The sequence below is a fragment of the Dioscorea cayenensis genome, chromosome 11 (genome assembly GCF_009730915.1).
Source record: "Dioscorea cayenensis subsp. rotundata cultivar TDr96_F1 chromosome 11, TDr96_F1_v2_PseudoChromosome.rev07_lg8_w22 25.fasta, whole genome shotgun sequence".
NCBI lineage: Eukaryota > Viridiplantae > Streptophyta > Magnoliopsida > Dioscoreales > Dioscoreaceae > Dioscorea > Dioscorea cayenensis.
In genome coordinates, this window is record NC_052481.1 from 11,982,131 (window position 1) to 11,997,362 (window position 15,232).

General features: G+C 43.0%; 2 non-coding genes across 2 annotated transcripts; one reads left to right on the plus strand and one right to left on the minus strand.

The window, feature by feature from the left end:
* Positions 1-5,121: 5,121 nt before the first annotated feature.
* LOC120272791 lies at positions 5,122-5,228 on the plus strand. Its single transcript, XR_005540327.1, has one exon. It is a non-coding gene; the product is annotated as a small nucleolar RNA R71 (small nucleolar RNA).
* An 8,619-nt stretch (positions 5,229-13,847) lies between these two features.
* Positions 13,848-13,954, minus strand: LOC120272876. Its single transcript, XR_005540409.1, has one exon. It is a non-coding gene; the product is annotated as a small nucleolar RNA R71 (small nucleolar RNA).
* Positions 13,955-15,232: the final 1,278 nt, after the last annotated feature.

Sequence of the window (15,232 nt, forward strand, 5' to 3'; positions counted from 1 at the left end):
TTCCACACGGGCTTGTGGAAATTAACCACACCCGTGTGGATCTGCACGGCGTGAAGGTCCCGCATGGGTGCACAACAACTCTAAAAAATTCAACTTAGAACCGCGTCCAGATGCTTTCTAAACATACACCATGCATTGTAAAAATGAAAATTCACAATGAGATATTTAGTGTATGAAAAACAATAATTGGCGAAGGAAAGAGGATAAAAGGTTATCGATGAAATAAATGCAAAAATTCTGAGAATCGGCACGATATACGACGAAACATCCTCCAAAAACAACGATGATCGGTCGAGAAGATGATCAGAGGTGGTTTTCAGGCGACTGGAGATAAGGGATGAGACAATTCAAAAGGTTTTTAAAGAAAAAATGGCATCTCTTGGAATTCTGTGCATTAACACGGGCATGTGGAAATTACCCACGCCCGTGGGCCCCACAGGAGAGCTTCACAGGGGCAGATGCATGCCCCTGGGCGCTCTCGGGAAAAACTCTCACTGTCTCTGAACGATTTCCCACGGGCGTGCGGAAAATACCCACCCCGTGCGCCCGACCCACAGGAGCAGCCGCATGCCACTGTGTCTTCTCTAGACATTCGAGAAAAATACCAAGTGTTATACACGCCCGTGTGGAAATTCTGCACGGGCGTGGACATTCACATGTCCAACTCACAGGGGCAGCCGCACGCCCCTGTGTTTTCTCGGGATGGAGAGAACTCCTCTGCAGAGTTTCGCACGGGTGTGTGGAAATTACCCACGCCCGTGCGTGGTTCACAAGGTCGCCCAGAGGGGCGAGTCCACGCCCCTGTGTGCTCTCGGGAAAATTCGCCAAACTCTGCAGGAATTCCCACGCCCGTGCGGAAATTATCCACAGGCGTGTGGTAATTGTATGGTCATTCACAGGGGCCACCGCACGCCCCTGTACCTTCTCTCAATGAGCTTGCAATACAAATCCACGGGCGTGCGGAAATTTCACACGCCCGTGTGTCTTCACTGGATGCCTTAGAAAAACTACAGGCTCTGTAGAAAATTTCTGAACATGTTTACACACTCAGATCCTGCTCTATTATGTAAATTTTACCAGTGAAAAACATGAAATAGAGCTCAGACGACCAAACTTCGCCAATTCCACATGAAAACACACGATTAAAATTCAAAGTTCACAAGGAAATCTCAGCACAAGCATCTAAGAAATTAAGACACCAACACTTAACAAATTATTAATGCAAACAACCTAACTAAAAATAAGAAAACAGTAAATACTTGGGTTGCCTCCCAAGAAGCGCTTGTTTTATGTCATTAAGCTTGCCGTACCTTGTCTTACCTCACGGGGGTTCATGAATGAAAGTTGCCCTCTTACCCATGGCTTGAAAGCATGATGTGCAAAGTCTCTTGAGAGTAGAGGGTGTATTATCGGGCTTTGGACTACCTAAGAATGATACGTCCAACTTCTTCAGTTCACGTATGTCTCTAACAGACTTGGAGTGTTTCCGATGGTGTCTCCTAGTCCTCTTCATTTTCCGGAGCACTTTCTTCAAGATCCCCGGGGTAGATGGTACTTCTTCCGTCGATCCAAGCATCATTACTTCTTCATTGCCCTCCTCTTGGTCGAATGATAAGTGCTTGTGTGATATGAATGCGAAGTGTTCATTCCTTATGTTGAGCATTACTTTTCTCAGGTTTTTACAATAATATGTGTGTTTTTATGTTACTTTTATGCAGGTAGGGTTCTGAGGCCGAGTATGAAGGAAATAGGCCAATGTGGATCATAATGCACCTATTTTGGAGGAAATCTCTCTATGGTTCAAACGGGAAAACATAGGTCAGGTGTGAGATGCTAGAGTGTGTGCCAACCTCTTAGCATTCGAGTGAGCACATCCATTTGGAGGGGCACAAAGGCAGTCACACTCGAGCATTCCGATTTATGCACATAAGAACGAGAGCTCCACCAACATGTATATCATTGAAGAAGCAAGTGATTCACGACGTAAACGTGTGCCCGTTTGCGTTACCCCAATGAAAATATGGAATTGGGAAGTTATTCAGGTCGAAGACAGTAGCAGAGCACTGTAGCAGCACTGTTCACAGCCGACTGAGAAATCAAAGAAACAGAGAATCCACACGGGCGTGTGGAAATTATCCACGGCCGTGTGGAAATTCCGCACGGGCGCGTGTACCGTATATGCCCGTGGAGTCGCCCGATTCCAGCAGTATTTAAAGCCGATTCAGCCCCGATTTAGCTATTTTTTTCTCCATCTTTTCCCCAACTTGCGAGAGGGCTTCGGCTAGCGTTTTGAGGGGTATTGGCTAGGTTTTTGGAGAGGTTCTACGGCTCGGACATCCCGCGCCATTTGGAAAAAGGTTATTGGGAGAGCTTTCGTCGGCATCGATCCGGCGAGGTGTATCCTAGGCCGGACAAAGGATCCCTTATGACGAGTAGAGGACTCTCCACAAGACCATCGACACAACCATCGATGGGGTTTCTTTATGGATTCATTGCTTTTACATTCGATTTCTTTGATTGTACTTAGCTCCATGGAGAGCTAAACCCTTAGTGGGTACTTGGGTGATTGTGAACCTTGGGATGTATTTGTTTCTTTGAACTTCTTTATTATCCTTTCAATAAATTGATGTTTATTGTGAGTTCCAACCTTAAATGCTTGATTGTATGAACATTTCCCCTAGAGTGACACTAGGGTTGAGAGTTCTTGTTGGTAACCTTGTGAGTGAGTGACACACCACGAGCGTTAGACAAAGCTAGGTTGGAGAGGGTTGAGAGGGTGAGTTGATAGGTACAGTAGCGTTCCTTTTCCCTTCCGACGTGATAGATTCTACCTACGTTCCTTGAGTTCTTTGTGGCCATAATATAGTCAATGGTCTAAGGGATGAATCTCCGCTGTGGCTTAGTTGCGCGTGCAACGGAGTGAAGCGTTGAGGATATCTTAGTATCTAGGGCTTAATTGTGGTTAGGGACTTTCTGCCTGGACCAAAGGGTTAGGTCTATAATTAGGAAGAGATTTATCACCTGGAATCCCTAGAGCTCATTGCAACTTTATTCGAGTGCGACGTTGAAAGATTTTTTAATCTCTTCTCCGGGACATTAATAGAGTTAGGCATAGTTGACTTTAGATGTGGGACTATGTATATAAGGATTTCCATGACTCACCATTGCATTGATTAGGAAGCATAATAGAGAGTTCTTGCACTTGAAGCGATTATCCTAGGTGAAGCATCATCCGAGTACCCCATCTTTATCGATTGCCTTACCTCCTCCATACTTTTGCTCTCTTACTTGTTGCTTTTAATTGTTGAGAATTGAATCATTGTCAGACTTATCATTGTTGATATTCCACATAACTAAGAATCGAATTAAGTGTCTTTACTCCCTACTCCCTGTGGATTCGATACCCGCTCACCCGGGATTATTACTTCGACAAACTCGTGCACTTGCGGGATATACGCAAGGGGATCTTGTCATCGAACAAACCTTTATATGGATCTGGATTGAACATTTCCTGTATGTATTAATCAATAATCTCATCAGTAGTGTCTAAAAAATATAAAGTATCATCGAAATCGAGAGAATGCCGCAAGGCCTCAGCAAGGCGGTATGTAAGCTTGTCATCTCAAGCTCTCACAATGTGAGCTCTCCACCATCCATATCAATCAATACTTTGAAAGTCCGCAAGAACGGTCTCCCAAGTATCAAGGGTACATCCACATCCTCATCAACGTCTAGCACTACAAAGTCAACCGGAAAAATGTACTTGTAAACCTTCACAAGTACGTCTTCAATGATTCCTCTTGGATGTCGCACTATTCGGTCCGCTAGTTGCAAAGTCATCCGAGTAGGCCTAGGCTCGCCCAAGCCTAGCTTTTGAAAGAAGGTGTATGGCATGACGTTGATACTTGCCCCTGAGTCCGCCAATGCTATTTCTTCACCTAGATTGCCAATATTACACGGAATGATGAAGCTTCCTGGGTCTTTCTTCTTGTTCGGCATGTTATTTTGTAATGCCGCCGAGCATGAAGCATCTAAAATCACCGAAGCACTCTCCTCCAACTTCCCTTTGTTGGTCAACAAGTCTTTCAAGAACTTCTCATACTTAGGCATTTGGGCCAATGCCTCAACAAAAGGAATATTAATGTGGAGTTGCTTGAACAAACTCAGGAACTTCTTGTACTATTCATCCCCTTGGTCATTTTTCAATCTAGAGGGATAAGTGATTCTTGGCTTGAAAGGTGGGGGTACCACCTCTTTCTCTTTGCTTGTTCCCTCTTCTACCTCTATAACCTCGGGTGCGTGTTCTTTTGGCTTCTCACTCGGAAGCCTACCTTCAACCTCACGACCACTTCTCAAAGTGATCACCTTCACATGCTCTCTAGGGTTGGTCTCTGTATTGCTCGACAAGCTTCCTTGTGGCCTTTCAGAGAGAGACTTCGCAATTTGCCCCACCTGATTTTCATAGTTATGCAAAAAGGCGGTGTGGTTGCGAAGTGTAGCCTCAACTGATTCAAATCTAGTATTTGCAGATTGCACAAATCTAGCCAAGTGTTTCTCTAGGTCAGTCATTCGGGTTTCCAAACCTGAGACTCTGTTTTCCACCTGAGGGGCTTGTTGTTGTTGTTGGAAACCCGGTGGCCCCATGGCCTTTTGTGGACCTTGATTACTCCATGAGAAATTGGGATGATTCTTCCAACCTGGATTGTAGGTATTGCTATATGGGTTTCCTTGATGTCTCATGCCATTACCTACAAAATCAACATTCTCCACCGAAGAAACAAACCAATAGAGATCGGGCAATTGGAGAAAGCATGTCCTCCACCACACCCAGTGCAATTAGCCACAGCCACCACTCTATTTGAAGTTAGAAGATCTAACTTCTTACTCAAATTTTCCACTTGGGCCGCCAATGAAGTTACCGCATCTATCTCATGGAGACCAGCCACCTTTTTCTTCTTCCTAGCATTCCATTGGTAGCTGTTTAACCCCATTTCTTCAATCAACTGACGAGCCTCATCGGGGGTCTTGCTACCTAAGGTACCTCCTACTGCCGCATCCAAGAGTTGCCTTGTACTCGGGTCCAAACCATTGTAAAAGGTTTGAACAATCATCCACTCCAGGAATCCGTGTTGTGGGGACTTTCTCAGGAGCTCCTTGAACCTTTCCCATGTCTCGAATAGAGACTCCAATTCTAACTGAACAAAGGATGAGATCTCGTTCCTAAGCTTTGCTGATTTTACGGGAGGGAAATAACGAACTAGAAAAGCTTCTACCATCTCCTCTGACGTGGTAATTGACGCTCTAGGTAACGAGTGTAGCCACTGCTTCGCTCTCCCCTTTAGGGAAAATGGGAAGGCTCTCAATTTGATGGCATCATCCATCACCCCATTTATCTTCAGCATATCACACACCTCGAGAAAGGTCTCTATGTGACTGTTTGGATCCTCATCGGCCAAACCATTGAATTGTGCAGACTATTGCAACATGTGGATGAATGTCGGCTTCAACTCAAAGTTCTGAGCTGTAATCGAGGGACGCACAACACTCAATTGTGTCCCTAACACTGAAGGTTTGGCATAATCAGATAATGTTCGCTATTACTCATTCTGTTCTGCCATGTTTTCAGATTCTTCTGCTTCCAAATCAGCTAGATTAGACTGTTCTTGCACAGGCTCTTTCCCTTTTCTTCTGAGTATACGTTCAAGCTCGGGATCTCCTTCAATCAATATTGAGGGATTCCCTCGGGTCATAACCTGAAGCTGCAACCAAAAAAAAAAGAAAGGAAAAGAAATCAGAACGATGATAGAATAAGAAGATATGAAATAGAATGTATAGTGAAATACCTAAGAAAACTAAGTGCAAATTATCTCTAAATGCCTATTCCCCGGCAACTACGCCAAAAACTTGACAAGATCCCCTTGCGTATATCCCCCAAGTGCACGGGTTTATTGAAGTAATAATCCTGGGTGAGCGGGTATCGAATCCACAGGGAATAGGGAATAAAAATACTTAATTTGATTCTTAGCTATGTGAAAGATCAATGATGGTAAGTGTGACAATGATTCAATTCTCAACAATAAAAAAACAAGTAAGAGAGCAAAAGTAAAGAAAGGGGGTAAGGCAATCGATAAAGATGGGGTACTCGGATAATGCTCAGCCTAGGATAATTGTTTCAAGTGCAAGAACCCTCTATTATGCTTCCTAATCAATGCAATGGTGAGTCGTGGAAATCATTAATTACATAGTCCCAAATCTAAGGTCAACTATGCCTAACTCTATACATATCCCGGAGGAAAGATTAGATAACCTCTCAACCTCGCACTCGTATAGAGTTGCAATGAGCTCTAGGGATTCCAAGTGATAAATCTCTTCATAATTATAGACCTAACCCTTTGGTCCAGGTGGAAGGTCCCTAACCACGATTAAGCCTTAGATACTAAGATCACCTCAACGCTTCACTCCGTTGCACGCGCAACTAAGCCCCGGCGGAAGTTCGTCCCTTAGACCATTCACTCTATTATGGCCGCAAAGAACTCGAGGAATGGAGGTAGAATTTATCACATCGGAGGGGAAAGGGGACGCTCCTGTACCTCTAGACTCAACCTCTCAACCCTCTCCAACCTAGTTGTGTCTAACGCTCGTGGTGTGTTACTCACTCACAAGGTTACCAACGAGAACTCTCAATGCTAGTGTCACACTAGGGGAAATGTTCATGCAAACAAGCATTCAAGGTTGGAACACACAATCAACATCAATTTATTGAAAGCATAATAAAGAGATTCAAAGAAACGAATACATCCTAGGGTTCACAAATACCCAAGTACCCACTAGGTGTTTAGCTCTACATGGAGCTAAGTACAATCAAAGAAATAGAATATATGACACGTCCGAATATGCGTGTATGTACCGCAAGTGCACGGGTGTCGAAGTAATAATAACCCCGGTGAATGGGTAGTCGAATCCACAGGGAACAGGGCTACTAGTACTAACTTCTTCTCTGCTTTCTAACCTAATGATAAATAGAAAGGTGTGGTGATCTAATGTGCGAAGAAATGAATACCGGAGACAAATATGCAAGGGTAAAATGGATGGAGATCTCAATCAGTAAAAGTGGGGTATTCGGGCAATGCTCCCGCTAGGATTCAGGTATTAGGTACTGAATAAGCAAAGTGTTTCTATGATGAGTAAGTTAAGTCGTGGAAATCCAAATATAATCGGATCCGGCCTCCCGATCACCGATACTAGTCCCCTACGAGGTCCCGGTGGAGAAATCGCTCAATCTCAACACCTCACACCATATATGACTGCAAAGCACTCTAGGGATTCCAAGAGGTGTATCCGATTCCTAAAGATTGATCCAACCCTAATTCCCGGCGAAGGATCCTAACCCCCTACAACGTCCCGACAGAGAAATCTCTCAATCTCATGCCTCACACCAAATATGGTTGCATAGAGCTTAAGGAACGGAGATAGAATACACTCAATTGGAAGGGAGAGGGGACACTCCACTATCTCATGACTCACCCTCTCAACACTCTTTAACCTTGAAGTTCTAACTGTAATGGAGACCTCTCTCACATCAAAGTAACAAATCATTGCAAATCTAATCAACAACAAGGATTAATTAAACAAGCAAGCAATGAGAATACAAGATTAAAACTTAACCAAACTCGGATTAAATAGAAACACTAAGCCCAAATACCCTCTAGAGTTTTAGCTGTCCATGGAGCAACATACAAAACACACCATCAATGAATGAAAGTACATTAAAACCATAGAAATAAACCCCCTTATATATGAACTGATGGCCTTGATGGAGAGCTTCGACGTCTTAAAAGACCCACTCCGAAGCTAGGTTCACCGGTGGCTTCCTTGATGCTATGACGGAGGAGGAATCGATCAAAGTTGGTGATGAAGCGCCTCCAAAGCCGCAAAGACCTCGTCTCCAAACCCTAGCCGTCTAACCCCTCAAGAGCCGCACAAAAGATGAGAAAGAATAGGGCAAAACGGCTATTTATAGGCCTTAGATCGCGCCTGTCACGTGCCCTCACGCGCCCGTGTGGATTTTCCACGCGGCCGCGTGGGCTGCAGAAATTTCCACGCGGGCGCGTGGAATTTCCACGCGGCCGCGTGAACAGTAATTTTTGATACAGTACTGCTACAGTAGTTTGCTACCTTACTTTTCACAAAACGCGGTCCAATCACTCTTCTCTTGAGGCTACATGTCCGGGCAAACGTCCATGTGGTAGGCTATAAAACTTTTCTTCATCGATGTATCTTTGAGAGGTCTTGCAATCTTCACAAAGAGAAGAAACATGAAGATGTGGCTGCCTTTGTGCCCTTCCAACTAGTGAATTGACTTGAATCTTCTTGGAAGTTGGCACACATCTCCACGTTTATAAACTCCTCTCGTGTCTTGGTACTTGAATTGAACAAGAACTCCCAACATTATGTCTTTATAGCCCATCTTTGCTTCCATTTTACTCTTCAAGGCATTCACAACCTATATGCATAAAAGAACACCAAATACATAATATGAGACATAAACCTTAGTAAAAATGATGCTCAATGCATGTAAAACATATATAAAAATATGTCTACTCAAGTATTTATCAATGTAAAAGCAATGAATCCATATAGAAACCCCCTCGATAGTCGTGTCGATGGTCTTGTGGAAAGTCCTCTACTCGTCGTCAAGGATTCCCTCGTCCGGTATAGGATACGCCTCAACAGAAGCTCCCCTACCAACCTTCTTCCTCAGGTATGACGATGTCAGAGCCATAGAACCTCTCCAAAACCTTGGCCAATATCCCTCAAAACCCTAGCCGAAGCCCTCTCTCAAGTTGGGGAAAAGATGGAGAAAAGAATACTAAAATCCGGGCTGATTTAGTTTTAAATAGGGCTGGAATCGGGCGACTACACCGGCGTGGATGCTTCACGCGCCCGTGCGGAATTTCCACACGGGCGTGGATAATTTCCACACGCCCGTGTGCATTCTCTGAACTCCTATTTTCCCGGCAGGCTGTGAACGGTGCTGCTACAGTACTTGCTACCGTATTTCTACAGTGCTCTGCTACAGTATCCAGCCTGAATAGCTTCCTGAATCCATACTTTCATCGTAGTAATGCAAACGGGCACACTTTCACGTCGTGGATCACTTGCTTATTCAATGATAGGCAAGTTGGTGGAGCTCTTGTTCTATATACATAAGTCGGAATACTCGAGTGTGACTGCCTTTGTGCCCCTCCAAATGGATGTGCTAAACTCGAATACGAGGAGGTTGGCACACACTCTAGCATCTCACATCGACCTATGTCTTCGGGTTTGAACCTTAGCAAGATTTCCTCTAAAATCGGTGCATTGTAATCCACATTGGCTTCTTTCCTTCATACTTGGCCTCACAACCCTACCTACGCGAAAGTAACACAAAAACACACATATTAGTATAAAAACCTGAGAAAAGTAATGCTCAATATAAGGAATGAACGCTTCGCCTTCATATCGAACAAGAACTTATCACTTATACATTCTTTCATCGATTCTATTTCATACCTTCTTATTCTATCATCATTCTAAATTTGTTTTCTTATTTTGGTGCAGCTCTAGGTTATGACAAGGGGAAATCCTTCGATATTAATTGAAGGAGATCCCGAACTTGAATGGACACTTAGAAGAAGGGGAAAAGAACCTGTGGAAGAACCATCCAATCTAGCTGACGTGGAAGTTAAAGGATTTGACAACATGGCTGAACAGAATGAACAACAGTGAACATTATCTGATTATGCCACACCGTCAGTACTGGGGACACAATCTAGCATTGTACGACCCCCAATTACAGCTCCAATCTTTGAGGTGAAGCCAGCATTCATCCAAATGATTCAGTAGTCAATGCAGTTCAATGGGTTGGCCGTATGGGGGCCGTATGGCCCAGTTCTTGCCCATTTAACCCTCATCTCTCTTCTCTCTCTTCTCCTTCTTCCATTCTCTTCTTTTCTCTCTTTCTCCACCGATTTTCTCTCTTCTTTCTCACTCATTTCTTGGCCAAATCTCCTCATTTTTTTCTTCCTAAATCTTCTCCTCATCCATTTGAGACGTCGATCTAGTAGTTTTTCCTCGAGTTTAAAAGCTTGTTTTTCTCAAGATTTACGTCGGTATGCTTTTTTTCAATGCCCTAGTTTTTATCTTTATTTCATTTCTTGGGCATTCTTGGAGCTTTTTATGTGGAGTTTTCTTTTAGCATTTTTGCTTGGTTTTGGATGGTGTGATTGTTATGGATGAAGTCTCCCTTGAATTTATGTAAAAAAATTTTTTTCGATTTTTCATGTTTTTTTGGGGAGGTTCCGTCGAAATGAACAGTAACCATACGGCCCCCATACGGCCGTATGGACACTATACATCATATTTTTCATTGTTTCTTCATCTCTTACACTACATTTTGAATCATATTGGATTCCTCTATGCTTGATTGAGTTTTTTTCATGGTTTGTAGGAATTTTTGGGGATGAAGAAATTAACAAGAAACCATGGAGTGATATTTACACCACACGGGGTGACCACATGGAACAAGATGTTATTTTTGTTATGAGAGACTTAATTCTAAGGACAAGGATGAGCATGGACACCTAGCATTTACTTTTAGTTTGCTTTGTTTTTGTATTTTTTTGTTGTATTTTTGTTGAGTTGGCATGGTTCTACCCTACCGACTTGTGTTGTCGAACTCTATGTTATTTTTATCTTTGTGTTTTGTTGACTACTCCGTAGTTTTTCCCTTGTGTTATATTTTTTAAAATCTTTATGGAATGATGATGCCCCCTTTTTGCCTCAGAGGCATTGAGGGAATTTGGTGAGCTTTCCTAGTTTTTAATGGAGGTCGGACAAGACGTGTATTGCTCACCACACCTTTTGTCTAGTCGCACCTCACGACGAACACAAGATAAACCGGGGAAGTTTTGTTTTTCACCCTCCTCTATTATTATTTGCATTGCCCCTTCTTGCATGTTTTTTCATGATTAATGTACATTGAGGGCAATGTACAACACTAAGTGTGGGGATGGGTGCATTTCATGTTTTAGGAACATTGTTTACATGCTAGTGTTACCAATGATGGCTTTATTCATTCTTGTAAGATTCTTTTTAGCTTGGACTAATGATGGATGTGAGTTACTTGTTTTTTTATGCTTTATTGAATCTGTTTCACCCCATAGTATTGTCTTGTGCACTGAATTTTTTTGTCGATGCCACAGGAATAGCCAATGTGACTACTCTAACTCTCTTGTATGCTTAACACACTACTTTGAGTACTTGGCCTTAGAACACTAAGTTCTATCCTTCAATGTTTTTCTTAAGAACTTCTAAGTCTTGTTGAGCTAATCCGAGTTTTGTGGCATGTAGTGTACTACGAAGATGTGATCTAGGGTGAGAGTGAAAGTGAAAAAGAAAAATGAGTCTATGTCGGTATTCCTCCGCTAATGAAGCATGAATGCGTCTATGTAGACTGTAATCGAGTAGTTGGGTGGCTCTTGTGCCTAACCGAGCATGTGCATCCTCTAGAAAGATTTTTAAAATGATTTTTGATGCGGGTCTACGTTAGTCGGGACTCGATGTTGAATATTGAGTTGAAAATAAAAAAACCCTAGTGATCTTTTTGAGTACCTACCAAAGGTTTTGAAAAGAAAAAAAGGATTTAGTTTCAAGCTATAGAATTAGAAGGATCTTACTTGGCCATTGAAGTAGCACTTAGTAGTTTAAGACTTAGTATTCTTTGTATGTGGAGTGATTAGCATCTAGAGTCTGTCTTGATTGAAGTCCTTGAGCTAGACCCGGATCAGGGGCAAATGAGATAAAGGATTCACTTACACGCACATACATATTAGGGGTGAGACAGGGATATTTTTTTATTATGCTTAATGACTATAACTCAACATCTATGTTTCATTATCCTTTGCTTTTTGGAATCTTATATTTGCTTGAGCCGAGGTATTGCATTTAGCCACTTCTCAGTCTCTTTGTTTTTCATGAGTTGTTTGCTTGGGGACAAGCAACGCTTAAGTGTGGGGATGTTTGATAAGTGTCTAAATGTAGGTGTTTTCATATATGTATCGTATGCACTTTGCATGTATTTTGTGAGGTTTGATGCCCGTTTCGAGCTTAATCGTCTATTATTTGCTTTGTAGGGCATATGGAAGCCATGGAGAACAAGAAGATATCATTTTGGCAAAAAGAGAAAAGCAGGAATTTCATACTACCCCCATACTACCCGAGTATGAGGGGCCGTATCTGTATGTAGACGGATTGATTTGGTGTTCTGTCCAGATTTCCATACTACCCAGTATACGGGGCCGTATGGAGGCCGTATGCACCCCGTATGGAACGCGAATCTAGGGTTTCTGAGTGCTATACGACCCCCATACGACCCCTATACGGCCCGTATGCCTCGGGGGGTATATATACTCACTTTTAGGGCTGATTAAAGGACTTTTTGTTGGCCGACTTTTGGGAGATCATTTGGGAGATTTTGGGCGACCTTGGGGAGGAGAAGAAGGGCAAGAAAGCTAGAAGATCATTCAAGCCCAAGGTCCAAGGCTCTCAAGGCAAGAAGGCAACATCATTCAAAGGGGAGATCGATCACGACTTGAAGGAAGGAGAACCGCGGCTAGAGGAAGCGTCATTCGGCATTCCTTTGGCGGGGGAAGCGTCATTCGGCATATTCTCGCCTCATCCTTCACCATTTCATCTAGGGAGTGTCATTACTATGTCTTGTTTCATGTTTTTGCTTGATTGTATGCTTTGTTATGAGATGATGACACACTAGACCCCCAAGGCCACCGGGTGTTGGTGAACCTTGGGGGTTTTATCATGTATTTTTGGATGATTACTTGTTAATTCTATGCTTGGGTATGTTTTGAGATCTAATCCATTGTTTTTCATGCTAAGTGTTACACCAAGGAGAAATCCGTAGCTCTTTTTATGAATGATGCATGTAGATGTGACTTGCTCGCATGTATTAGGTCATGAATGGATTAGAAGGGGATACTTGTATCATCACGCCGAGAAATTGGGTGTTTGGTAGCCCTCCATGTAGGTTTAATCCGAAGAAGAGTAGGTTTATTCCTAAGCGAGATTTCCTTGTACTTAATGCAATCGTAGGAATGTAGATTTGGAAGAAATTCCTATCTATGTTCGTATGGGATTAGGGTTCAATCGCCGAGAAATTGGGGTTGTTCTAATCTTGGAATCTCATGGTCCAATTTACCCTTGCATCTTTAAATCATCATCCATGTTGCATGATAACCCCTCAAGGGGATCCACATCCATAGGCCTTTGCACTTCATTGATTCTCTTGCTTGCTTATTGCTTGTTCTCTCTAATTTGCTAGCAAATCTTGTGTTTAGTTTTATTTGTATTTAGTAGAGTAAAATCCATCACTTAAGATCTTAGGCTAGATAATAGCTCGAGAAGGAGTAATAGGAGATCCTTAGCCCCGTGGAATACGATCCTCGTGTCTTTGCACGAGGTATTACTTGGCGATCCCGTACACTTGCGGGGAAGCGATCACTCCAATCTTTGAGGTGAAGCCAGCATTCATCCAAATGATTCAGTAGTCAATGCAGTTCAATGGGTTGGCTGATAAGGACCCAAAAGACCATATAGAGAACTTCTTGGAAGTTTGTGACATGCTGAAGATTAACGGTATATCAGATGATGCTATCAGATTGAGGGTTTTCCCATTTTCTCTCAAAGGAAGAGCCAAGCAGTGGCTTCATTCCTTGCCAAAAGCATCCATCACGACTTGGAATGAGATGGTCGAAGCTTTTCTTTCTAGATACTTTTCTCCGGGGAAGTCGGCAAAGCTTCTAAATAAGATATCGTCATTTGTGCATATGGAATTAGAATCATTGTTTGAGACATGGGAGCGCTTCAAGGATCTTTTGTGGAGGTGCCCACAAAATGGATTTCCTGAATGGATGATTATTCAGACTTTCTATAATGGGTTGAATCCGTATAAGGCAATTGCTTGATGCCGCCATAGGAGGAACAATGGGTTGAATCCTGACAGTTGGTGGAGGATATGGCCATGAATATCTACCAGTGGAACGCTGATGCACAATCCGCAAGTGCACGGAGTCGTCAAGTAATACCTCTCGTGCTAGCATGAGAAGGCCGTATTCACTGGGCTCAAGGATCTACCCTTACTTCCTCTTTGCGTATTGTCTAGCCGAAAGATTCGAAGGTTTTCTCTACTCTATTAATTAAAATGAAAGAGCTACAAGTGGAGTCTAAAATAAGACAAGGGTATAAAATCCAGGAAAAGAGATAGTCACAGATGCGGCTCTCCTAGGGGCTACTAAAGTGGAAAGAATGCTAAGAATGTCATGCAAGTGAAGGTTTTGACCTAGAGATTTCCCAAAGTAGGTCAACCCGATGGTCATGGCAATTGACCCCTAATCTGGTATAAGTATTGATACGGAATTTCTTCTGATCAAATCCTCATATGATTGCATTAACAAAGGGGGAAATCCCTAATTAGAGCTGGAACACAACTCGGTCTTGCCCTAATGTTGGAGGGGTACAAAATACCCGATGGTCATGGCGTATCCGTACATGAATCCCTTCCAAACTTGGTGTTTCTAGCACGCTACCAAGTACAACCTAGAAGTTGGTTTACAGAGTTCTCATGTAAGCGACATAACAAATGCACCAAGAATGAATCACAAACACAAAACACTTGCAATAGACATAATTAGATCATCAAAATACACAAGTTCACCCCAAGGTTTACCGGCATCCGGTGACCTTGGGGTCTACTCGTCCATGCAAACAAATATAAACAATAGGTCCATGAAAACAACTATAAATGGCATAAGAAAACTCCCTCAAACAATGGAAGTGAGATGACAAGCCAAGCTAGGTGGAAAGCTTCCACGGAAGCCACGATTGTGGTGGCTTCCCTCGTCATCTACAAGCTCCCAAAGAAGAGATCGATGAAGATCTAACAAAACTAAGCTTCTCCGTTTAATTCCCCCGCTCTAAAACGCGTGATCTTGCCTCCTCTGAACTTGTGGAAGTCGGCTCCAAGAACTTCCCAAAAAGCTATCTCTCAAAACCTCCTCTCTTCCCCCAGAAGTTCAGGCCCATATATATCCCGTCAAGTCCATACGTGCTCCATGCGGGCGCATGGAGCCCATGAAGCACACTGCCGTATCGCCCAGAAAAAGTGTCGGTGCTACAGTAC